Source organism: Periophthalmus magnuspinnatus, chromosome 8 (assembly GCF_009829125.3).
Source record: "Periophthalmus magnuspinnatus isolate fPerMag1 chromosome 8, fPerMag1.2.pri, whole genome shotgun sequence".
In the NCBI taxonomy this organism is placed as follows: Eukaryota; Metazoa; Chordata; class Actinopteri; order Gobiiformes; family Gobiidae; genus Periophthalmus; species Periophthalmus magnuspinnatus.
The window spans coordinates 22,056,477-22,068,073 of record NC_047133.1 but is presented as its reverse complement, the minus strand read 5'-3'; the positions used below and the strand labels follow the sequence as shown (position 1 = coordinate 22,068,073).

The 11,597-nt window shown below is 36.9% G+C and overlaps 1 long non-coding RNA gene and 1 other non-coding gene across 2 annotated transcripts in view; one reads left to right on the top strand and one right to left on the bottom strand.

Moving 5' to 3' along the window:
• LOC129456454 (uncharacterized) overlaps positions 1 to 11,597 on the top strand; it is a 151,253-nt gene that overhangs the window by 11,853 nt on the left and 127,803 nt on the right. The window lies entirely within an intron of this gene.
• On the bottom strand, positions 3,059 to 3,130 carry trnat-cgu (transfer RNA threonine (anticodon CGU)). Its single transcript has one exon. It is a non-coding gene; the product is annotated as a tRNA-Thr (tRNA).

Here is an 11,597-nt window from a genome sequence, read left to right as displayed (position 1 = left end):
GGGAACACAGTATGGATGCAAAAACCTAAAACTTGTAATACTGCATTTAACCACAAGGGGTCACACTCTGGTACCAGGCTCCAAACAATGGAGAGAGTTGAAGGAACAACATAATAGCACTTTCCCAGCACAAGAAAGTAATTGTTAAGGAGTTATGTGTTTGTTTTGTTTTTAGCAAAAGCAAGTAACCCTGTGCAAACTCTACAATACCCTACAATGAAAAAACAACCTGTGTAAGATTGTATTACATGGCTGAAAAGGACTTAATAACCATCACACAGAGCAGTACTTGTGCATTTGACATTCAAAACCTTTTCTGAATGGGAGGAGCTACCTGCAGATGGCACTACCCACGATAACAAGCCAAACCTGCTGGTGAACAAAATAAACAGTGATATTTAAGCCTCCATTTTATATTATCCTATCTTATAATAAAAGGTTAACAGATAAAACAAAGTCAAATCTTTACTCACACGTACACAATGTTTTCAGTTGTCTTGATTCAAGATATCTGCTGCTCACTGAAATGATGGCATTATATAAGTCATAACAACAACCACAAGGCCATGGCCTCTGTAGAGAAAAAATACTGATAAGTTGAATCTGAAATTTGGATATCTGGCTTACTCCATTTGTGAGTATGATTATGATCTTATCAGCGATGACAAGAAAAAACACTGAAAATTTGTATTCAAGTAGTTATATGACTAAAAATGTACTGAATTAGAAGTAGATCTACAAGCACTGCTGCCAAAATTCTACTTACCAGTAGTTTAAAGTATAAAGTACACATGAGAAATACTACTCAAAGTACTAGTTACTTTTTACACAATCAGTCTTCTATACAAAAAAATGTAAACTGTTAAAAGCTGAATTTCTTTTAAACCACAATTTGCATACTGTAATGTGTGTTTGTATATAGACAGATAGGTAGGTAGATAATTTTGAACAAAGTGCAAAAAATTCTACTCAATTTACGTAATGTGAGTATTTAATTAGTCACATTCCTCCCCTGGATATTATACACCTTTTGGGAGATCGTGACTAAAAATTGTTACTGTTACTGAGAGGTGACTGTAACAGGAGTCCTGGTCCAAAGTCCGTCAGAGGAAGTAAGAATCTGGGTCACGGCCCAAAGACACTTGTTTGATTGTGTCCAAATCTGAGGAGAGGTCATGGGCCCCGCTCTGGACTAAATGGACACTTGTACTGGGGTAATGGTGTTTCATTACCTGTGGGAAAATAACAAAAAGATAATCACTCATAAGATGTTTTAAGGAGAGAAATTAAGAGTGCAAAATATTTACATGAGTTACCTCATGTTCAAAAGGAAGGCATAGTATATATGTTAACACTGAATTTTAGGGGACAAATATCAATGGCTGACTAATAGTAAAAGTCAAAATAAGTGCTTATAATTACGCTTCTGGTTTTTTGGGGGTTTTTTGGGTTTTTTTTTTTAGGAATTAATTAGTAATACATTTTTAAGCCACTTAACTCTTTCCTTCCTTTAGTACTCTCAATTAGAGTTCATTTGCATTATTAGCAATAGATGCTTTTGTACGTACAGTATAATCTTAATAAATGCAAAAAAAAACCCCACTAACTAACAGTAAGCAATCAATATGTGGTCCCTAAACTTCCTATATTACGCAAAATTGACTCTTGTGAACATTAATCCTTAACCCTTGACTCTTGAACTGAACTTTAACTTTAAGTGCTGTTGTGCTGTTTACATCTCCCAAGCTCAACATTCTCTGTTCCACCTTGTGATGTCACAAAGTGGTAGTTTTCAGGTTAACAGCTACCTTTTACGTTTTGCTCGGTAGAGATCGGCAATTCCAGGGCTGAAATTTTTTAGTAAAGGTGTGAAGTTTAAAAACACAGTGGCACACTTTCTGTATTACCACATGACATCACAAGGTGGAACTTAGCATTTTTTCTGTTCCTAAATATGCAGGATTTATGTGTCAAACATGTGTGAATGAAACAAAACAAAACTCCGGGTATGTTTGCGATGAGGAAAAAACAAAATAGCGTAACATAAGCCTTTTAAGTGTTGTGCCATATATATTTTTAGAAAAGAAATAAAATAAATAATCTTACTTATTCTTGCACTAGCACATTTTTCTATATTCTTATGGGCTTGGTTGAAAATATTGTTTATACTAGATAGATACAATGTTAAGAGTATTCATTCTTAAATATTTAAGTTCAAACTTAAACTCGTGCTTTAGATTGGTTACAGTGTCCGTATAATTATTGGAATAAGCTCCTTTGAATTCAGAGCTGCTCTGCCCACATGAAAATCAATGTTTCTGCAGCCTGCAGCACACACTGACACGCTGCCAATAAACAGTGTTACACCATCTATTGTGCCCCTCATTGTGGAGCTTCAACTGATAAATTAATAGAGTAAAAAAGCTAAAGTATGTTTGTATGAATTTTAAAAGGCAAATTCAAGAGTCTAATTTGCTTAAATGTCAACTCAGGTGAGGCCTGTTTACACCATCTGCCTCATTAGCCCTGAAGTTAGAGGCAAGAAAATGCAGTTTAAGCAAAAATGTGAACAGCACGAGTGGAAAGTGAGTAGAAGCTGTGAAAGTCAAAACTATGTTGAGGGAACCTGTTAGTTGCTTTTGTTGAAAAATGGTAAATTGTGAGTAATGGCCACATATGTGAGACTTGTACATGAGGAAAATGTAAAGTTCCCACATTTGTCAATAATAAAGAAAGATTCATATAATAATGAAGACTGGCCAAGGTCTAAAGTTCATCATATGAACTTAGATTTTTACATTACATTTACATTTACATTACATTTCTTACGTGTTCATCATAAACATATAGGTAACACAGTTGATGACGCTGCATCAAATCTGCTGATGACTGCAGAGGAGGGAGGCTGCAGCTGCTCCAGTGTCATGGCTGTCGCTTAACTGCATGAATCTATTACAAATTAACCATATTATTTACAAAAGGTTATGATAAACTCCTACAGCACCCATTGTTCACAGCATCTACAGAGAGAAGCAGTTTTTTTTAGGTCATTCTCAAAAGGCACGGACGGGGTTCGAACCCGCGATCTTCGGTTTACGAGACCGACGCCTTACCACTTGGCCACCGCGCCTGCGCTCTTCGACGTGCGAATAGCCTTTTTAAGTGTCATATGACGTGACATATCTCGGTGTATGATATGTTATAGAACGTGTTGGACACCCTTAAATATCTGCATACTAAATCTTAATGTAATTCTGATGTTTCCAGTTCGCGTCACAGCAGAAAAGAACGAATCTGTCCGTCATTAGATCTCCAGCCCCAGATCCATGTCGCCAACACGTGCAGCCATATTTCAGCCACAAGAGGATGCTCAAATCAAATGCTAACTACTCAGCTACTTTTTACACTGCTAACACTCCATTCAAACCACCATTGAACTTGTAAGTAATAACCTTAGTATATGCAGGACGGCACGTTTCTTCATGTAATCTTAATCTAATGTGTAATCTCAGAAGCAGATTTATTTACCTGAAAGTTTCCTCCAAATCACACGTGAACTGTTGCACCATCCGCCAACTCGAAACCTTTTAAACTAGAGTATATATTTTAACAAGCATAATTTGAGACTTGCGTAACTTTCGTCTTTGAACCTGATAACTGTGTGCTCGTTTTTAATCTCATGATTTCATTCCAGACATTCAGGGTTTCACTGGTGAACTCATCAAAGGTAGAAACTTGCCTCGAGAGCTGTTTATTCTTCGTCTTTGTGAGAGATCAGTTTATACTGGAGGCTGTTTGAAAAATGAATAAGACTCATTTCCATTGGGAGCAAGTTAGCACAGAAAATCAAAGATGTGGAGAATTCACCTTGACCTGCTTTATAGGAACTCTGAGCAAGCAAGAGGACCGGTGCAACATATACAGAGACTTCTTACTTTTCATTAAGTTCATTTCAACACTGGCATTGCTGCACTTGAAATAACTGGTGATTTCTGTCTACACCGTCACTCAGATGCACTGGACAGTCAACATTTCCCTACCTCTTCTAAATAAAATGCAGTTAAATATTTTCTTTAGTGATTTCCTTGGGTATCTGGTAAAGTTTTAGACATTCTGAACTTTGAACAACATAGATATTTTGATCCTATATTGTTAAATGTTATGTTATGCAAAACATTTATATATTTTCTTCCATTTGTTTTGTGTTATTTAGGAACAATGGATATGTCTGAAATTTCCAGATCATGCAAAGAAAATTCAAGCAGTAATAATAAGGCTCCTGGATATTTTTAAAGACTAATTTAAGAGTATTTCTAATTGTGAAATTGTTTGTTGGTAGAGTGATCCCAGCAGATGTCTGTGCCAGCCGGTGGTGCTGTGTGAAGAAAGCAGTGTTCATTGTTGAGCGGGGTGTGTGGGATATGACCCGAGCAGCACCAGGACATGTGAGTGTGAAATCTGTTTGAAAGGTGGGCAGCTGATAAAGCTCCTCCACAAAAGCAATATTATGTTTCACACATGGTCTGTCTGTCTATCTCGTCTTCTACTTTCATTCATCTGTTCATAATGATATTTCAATGTAACTAGCCAAGTGTAAAATATGACACTATCATTTTTAATATGTTTTAAAAATGTGTCCAACAGGCTAAAATATATCTTATCATTTTGGTTTTTGAATTTATTGACTATATTTACATCCTTTTGAGTTTGTAACCATAGCTACCCTGTGACAGCGCACACAATCATCTGGTCCCTGTTTCGTCCAATAGGGTTGCACTTCTTGGGCTCTATGACAAAGTACAGATATTTGGGCAATCACTGAAAGCCTCCAAACAGCCCTGTGTGGACCCGACAGTCCTGCTTGACCAAGGACAGTGGCTGTCCATTCATAGCAGACCAAGGGAAGCTGATCCGGCGACACGCACAGCAGGAGACTGAGGTGAGGGCATCCACCATTTTGAAATCTAACTCCAGCTATTGTTGTCCCGGTTCAGTTTGTCCAGACAGATGTGTGACTGTAAACAAAGTGTCTACAGTGACTAAGCATTTACATCAGAGAGTTTAGAGAACAACAAAGTGTGCCACTTTAGATGTAACGCATCAGATGAGAACAAGACAATGTATTACTTACTGTATTACTATTCTGAATATGTGGAGGCTGCTCAGGCAAGTCTGGTTTAAGTTCATGGATCTCCAGAGTTTTGTTGTTGGAGATTTGGGATTGTCAAAATAATTAGTGGACTATTGCAAATATGGACTAAATTTAAATTATAAAGATGTGCCTATTTGTTTTTTACTTTATGGCAAATGACTCCTTTGAAGTTTTTGACCCAGAGTAAAAAAGAAAGATAATAATAGCAAAGCTGTAATGGTCAGGGCTTATGCTTTTAGGTTAAATATTCTTCATGGAGTTGTTTTGATGCTTTGAGAAACCCAGGGCCTGACCGAGAACGTTTGCAGACCTCTCATACGATTGAGGTATAAATAAAAGTGGTCAGTTTGTGGTTGGAAGAGCACGAGAGCCCATGCAGCTTGTCAAAGCTGCTCCCCACTGGGCGGCCCGTGAGCTGTCGATATGCTGGTTTGATGTGGGATGGAATATAAGAACCCCCCACCATAAAGTGAGGGCTGGAACAGAGACAGAGGCTCGGAAGGAAGAACCATCGACAGATGGACTCTGGAGTGATTAAAGATGGCGGCAGTCTTTACTGCAGACTACGAAGGACTACACTTGATTCACAGGAAAGACCAGGGAGTAGCCTACCTTTCAGCACAACCAAACCGACAAACAGAGAAAGGTAAATGATCAGTTATGAGGTGATAGACCGGACTGTGCTGATGAAAAACGCTGTTTCCAGTAACTTTCTATTGTACTCGCTGTGGCGCTCCTTTATGTCTGTTATCGTTTTGTCTCAGTGCCATACCGCTCTGGTTATGTCCTTCCTTTCATCAAATCCAAACCACATCATTTGATTTGACCATTGGGTATGCATCCCATGACCAAACCTCAATACCAGGCCAGGAGAAATTACACAAAAACATAAAATTATCAAAAAACAACTAACACCAGTCAAGGTACTTTATCGTTCGGTACGTTGGTTGGGGATGTTTGACTATACTATACTACAGCTATTGTTATATCTTAAGAAACTACTCATATTTTAGTGGAATTGTCATTCTTTGGAAATAATTAGCCATGAAATCTCAAGAAAATAAACTTTTATGTGCAAATTGTTAAATCCACTGTGCATAATCCACTGAGGCTTTTTAGTCATGATATATTCTTGTGGACAAAGGGCATCAGCAGGAGTCCAGAATACATTTTCTAGTCTTTTATGAAATACCTTAAACACTCATTTTACATTGGGAACATATTTTCATAAACAATGTATCTATAAATCTATTCACGCCCTACCAAATGTGTACTTTAGATTGTTAGCGTGTGCAAATAGTGTCCATTAGCATTAGTTACAAAAGTAAGTTTATATTAAGCTGTGAATCAGTGCTTTTATTCGAACAGCCTAATGGGCCATTGTTCATCAGAGTCTCCTTAACAGAGATAAGCCTGCTTCAACAGAGGCCTACAAGACACACTAAATCCACACTGACAGGTGGAACAAAGGAATGAATACACCCACTCCACAGCCATAAAGATGTGCTGTGGTAACACTTAACTGAAATCAATATACACACATTTAATGAAAAATAAATAAATACATACATATATATATATAAAACTACATAAGTAATACATTTATTGTTATTTTGTATCTCTTTTTGGGATTTGTAGTAAATTGTCTGAGTAAATTGTCTCTATATTTCTACCAGAGTTCAGTGAGCAAGAAGCTTCCTTAGCTGCATCCATCCATCTTCCACTTATTTGAAGCAGGGTCACAGGGGCAGCAGGCTGAGCTAGGACTCCCAGACTTCCCTCACCCCAGACACTTCACCCTCTGGATGTTGGACTATGCTGTGAATATGTGTTTTGAAAAATGCCGTCTAGACTGCTAATTGTATGTTGAGGTTTTCTAAAGACATGTTGTCATATTCACAGCTCGGTAAAGCTAAGTCCTTGTTTTGTTTTTAGTAAAACCACAGTCTGGTGGTTTAAAGACTGTTTTTACCCTTAAATGCAAGGCTTGGACCGGAAAAGAAACAACACCAAATATGTATGTCACATGTTTTTTCCTTTGCGATTTACTAAGTATGTTATTTCATGTACAAACTGTTGAGAAGTGCTAAGTGTGTTTGACAGCCAGTGTTTCACAGCAGGTCTGGGTTGGCTTATATATCTACCCTGTTATGCATATATACGGCTCATAGCATAAGCGAGATTACATTTTTGACCATATTGTCTTCTTCTACTCTCCAGACTCTTCTATATATGTAAGTGTCATTGGCTGCATCCTCGGCCAATCAGAAAACTTTTTATGACCAAAAAATACAAACTGCATTTTCTTGACTTAGACCGTTTCTTTTTCTAATTTCCCCAAATCCTTGAAAAATTAGAATTGCAATTATGCTCTGAGGCTAACAATATGAAAAGTTAAACCTCTTGCCAGTTTTGGGATCAGCAAATCTTGTCAGCTATGAACAGGCAGTAAGAAATGTATTGTGTGTACTAATTACGGTAGTCCCATTGTTGGAGTTTAGTCTATTATTTTTGTGTTGTTTATGTTGTCTAAAGCCATCATACTTGGATTATTTTTAATGTTATGATTATGATAATCGTCACATGTTTCTATTACAGGATATGAGGCGTAGTCAACTTTTCCAGTTGACTTTAGCCAAAATGAGCCTCTCAACAGGACAGAGAGCACCATTAGCCCCACAGTGGCCTGACATGCTGAGGAGGGGGGCAGTGGGGTTTCCAGTAATTGGGTGCACTGTTGGAGGAGGCATGGGGACACAGCAAGCCAAGGTAAGACCAGCTGATTTGCATGTAAATTATTTCTACTTTTGCCCTGTGAGTGTAAACAGAATATATATATTATCCTACGAACAGTTTTAGGTATGATGGTGTATTCTAGTGCAATAAACAACAGTGCTAATCCAACCAGTGAAAGAACACCACAAATATGGAGAAGGAACATGTAATAATAATAATCATAATAATAAGGCATTCATATAGTGCCTTTCAAGACACCCAAACGCTTTACATCGCTTTATTCATTCACTTTACACTCCATAGTGGCAAGCTGCTGTTGTAGCCACAGCTGCCCTGGGATGGACTAATGCAAGTGCGGCTGACAGACCCCTTAGAGCACATATCACTCACACATCACATTCATACTAAGCAGTAGGTAAGGTGGGTGAAGTGTCTTGCCTAAGAACACAATGACAGTGTGCATTAGAGCCATTGCTGCCCCACTGTGTGTAATTAAAAAAAATAATAATGATGAAACCATATTAAATATTTTACTATTTTGTGAAAACGCAGTTGTTTGTTGTTTTGGTTTTAGTATAAATACAAGATCATTTGTAGCCTATTATTTTTGATGAGCTGCAGATCCAAAAATCTAAACTGAAAATCAAAGCATGGTTCAGTTACAAACTTTAAAAGAAAATTTTAAAATGAGATACTCCTGAATTTTCTGTTTGTTTTATTTTGCCACCCAAATGCACTTTAGTGTGGTAGCTGGAAGGGTTTTGGCTCTCAGTCTACATGTTTTTTCTCTGCTTTGAATATCATGCAGCATATTCACACATTTCCAGATTTCTCAGTCGGTGTGGGTAATTAAGATGACATGATGTGACAACGTGTGAAGTATATAGCCCTGGTAAATCTGGCACTCTCAATGTAGTCGCCTCATTACATAATTGAATTAGAGACAGTGCTTGTTATGAAACTGGAAATGCTACCTCATGTTAAAACTGTGGCCAAGTCAGCTGAAATTAAAAGATTTTAGTGGATGATTTTTCTTCCACATACCAGGCATCATTATATCATAATCTGATAAAGTTCTGTGCCCTTTATTACTTTTAATGTGAACTTCCTTCCCTCACATTTTTTCTCATTAATCACAGATTTTGATTTGATTTATTTATTTTCAAACTAAAAAAAAAATCATTAACATAAACAGGACAAACTTTCAGTCCCATCAGTCCTATTTCACAGAATAAGGGTCTTAACTGTGCTCCAAACCACATGCTGAAAAAGCAACAAGCTGTTCATTGACAATTTGAAATGATTGGATCTCAGTGTGATGTGAAATTTCATTAATTGTGCAGGCGTACTCATTAGGGACACTAACAAGGTGGTAAATGTCCGAGGTACTACAATATCAGGGTATGGCATAGTTTAGTTTGTTTATTTCTCAGGGACAATGCACAAAAACAGAACAAAACATTGACCTACACAAAGAGCTAATATGTTTGTGCCAGGCTAGAGCAAGATTGCTAATTTCCACCTTTAGTCCCTGGACATGTTGATGTCATAAATGGCGTACATGCCAATAAAATACAATGCAATCATTCATCCAGTAAATGGATAAATTAAACTATAGTCCCGTTCAATCTCACCACATCCATACACTATTTACATATATGCATGTTGCTGCATTTCAGGCAAGGTAGTTTAATGTGTACAGGTTTGTTTGGTTAAAAGCCATTATTTGATCAGGCATGGAAACATTTAATAATTTGTACATGATATGATTTCATGTGGGAGGGTGTTCCAGAGGCTTATAGCTCTGTAGGAGAAAGATGACAGCCACAAAGAGTTTCTGCGTCTCGGAACACTGCACTCTCCTCTGGCTGTCAAACGCATGGCTCGACTTGTCTTCAAATATAATGTAAACAGCAAAGCCTTATACTAAACCATTCAAACCATTCACACTTGATCCTAGTTAATATATAATAGAGTTAATGTAATGGAATATCATCTCACTCTGAATATTGTATTTCCTCTTGCACCAGAAGAGACTACTTTGAATTAGAAGTCATTTGAAGCAAGGTCAAATTAGCATGATATTAAAAATTGTAGTGAGGGATGGTGGAGTGCTGCAGTGGATCAGATGCAGTAAAACTCACAAAGCAGGTACTTACTGATCCAGTAGGTTTGAATTCTAGTGGAAAAAAAGAGTGGTGGATTTGCTGTCAGTGTTTAGGGGGACTTGTTGTCAATTTGCTCTAGTCTGACTGTAAATATGTACATCACGTTTTTTTTTTCTTGCCCTTATGTTAATATTTAGTCATCAGTGATCCTGAAGTATAGATTTTACATCAGTTACTGAACTCTGCTGTGCTGCCAATACTATTAAATGTCATAAAATTACCCATTTACTCCAGTCACCATGAATTGTCACCATGACTTTGTTCACAACTGGAGTTCATATCTGTCGCATAAAAGCAAAATGATGTGGCTAAACATCAAACTCATAGATTATCAGAGAAGTCATCTGTATTGTGCAGCTGGTATGAAAACATGCAAACTTTGTGTCTCTTATATTTGTTCCCATTGTGCCCTTAAATGACTTATGGCAACACGTTTTGTTGTTTTAAAGGTGGAGGGTCTGTTATCTGATTGACTGAGATGTCTCTTCTTTGTCTGGAATGATCCACAGTATGGCATTACACTTGTTACATCTACAGCTGTATTGGTTGCTCAAAAATACCTTTTAAAAGGCATGCATTCCACCAGTGGTAAAAGTAAAAAGTACTATACTTAAGTAGAAGTTTTAGGTATTTGTACTTTATTTTAAAGTGGATACTTTTTACTTTTACTACAGTTGAAAAATTATCTACTTTCTATTCCACTACATTTTGTTGTTTGAGACTTGCTTTAAAAATGCTGGGGGATTTTAAGCAAACAAAAATATGTAAATAAAAACTATTAATGCAATTGTTTCTGTTGAAAAAAAAATCAACACAAATCATTATCAAAATCAGTACAATCGAAGCTTTATTAGATCTCAAAATCTGTGTGAAATATTTTTACTTTTTACACTTTAAGTACATTTTTAAATGCGTACTTCAGTACTTTAGTAGATTTTTTCATGTGATATTTTTACTTTTACCTGAGTATTTTTTTTTGCTCTGGTGTCTCTATTTTTTTCTTAAGTAACAAAACTGGCCACTTCTTTCACCACCAATGCATTTTTACTGTGAATAGGCTCCCCTGTCCACAGATCTGACCTGTAAAATGAAGATGATGAGTTTAACACCATTCTGTAAAAACAATCTAGGCAAAGCAATATTTTTTAATGAGGACACTCAGCCAGAAAAGTTATATAGTGCAGAACATTTTTGCTGTGAGACAAAAATAGCTGCAAGATATTGATGCCATGTGGGATATGATGCCAGATTTAGCTCAAATTGTATTTATTGTGCAATGAAAAAACACAATTTCTCTGCAGTGAATTGAAGCACTCCAAAGTGAGTGCATCCGGTGAGTCTGAAGAGCAGCACCACTTGGTTCATAATTTAATGAAAAAATCAATATAAATCGATATACTCACAGTGATGGGCCAACACAGGGGCGTAAGACTGGATGTAATTCAAAATGCATTGGTATTGATGTTTCCCCTCACCTGACATTATTTATTAGACAGTATGGCAATCAGTAGATGAAATATTGTTGTGCTATATTCTTATAC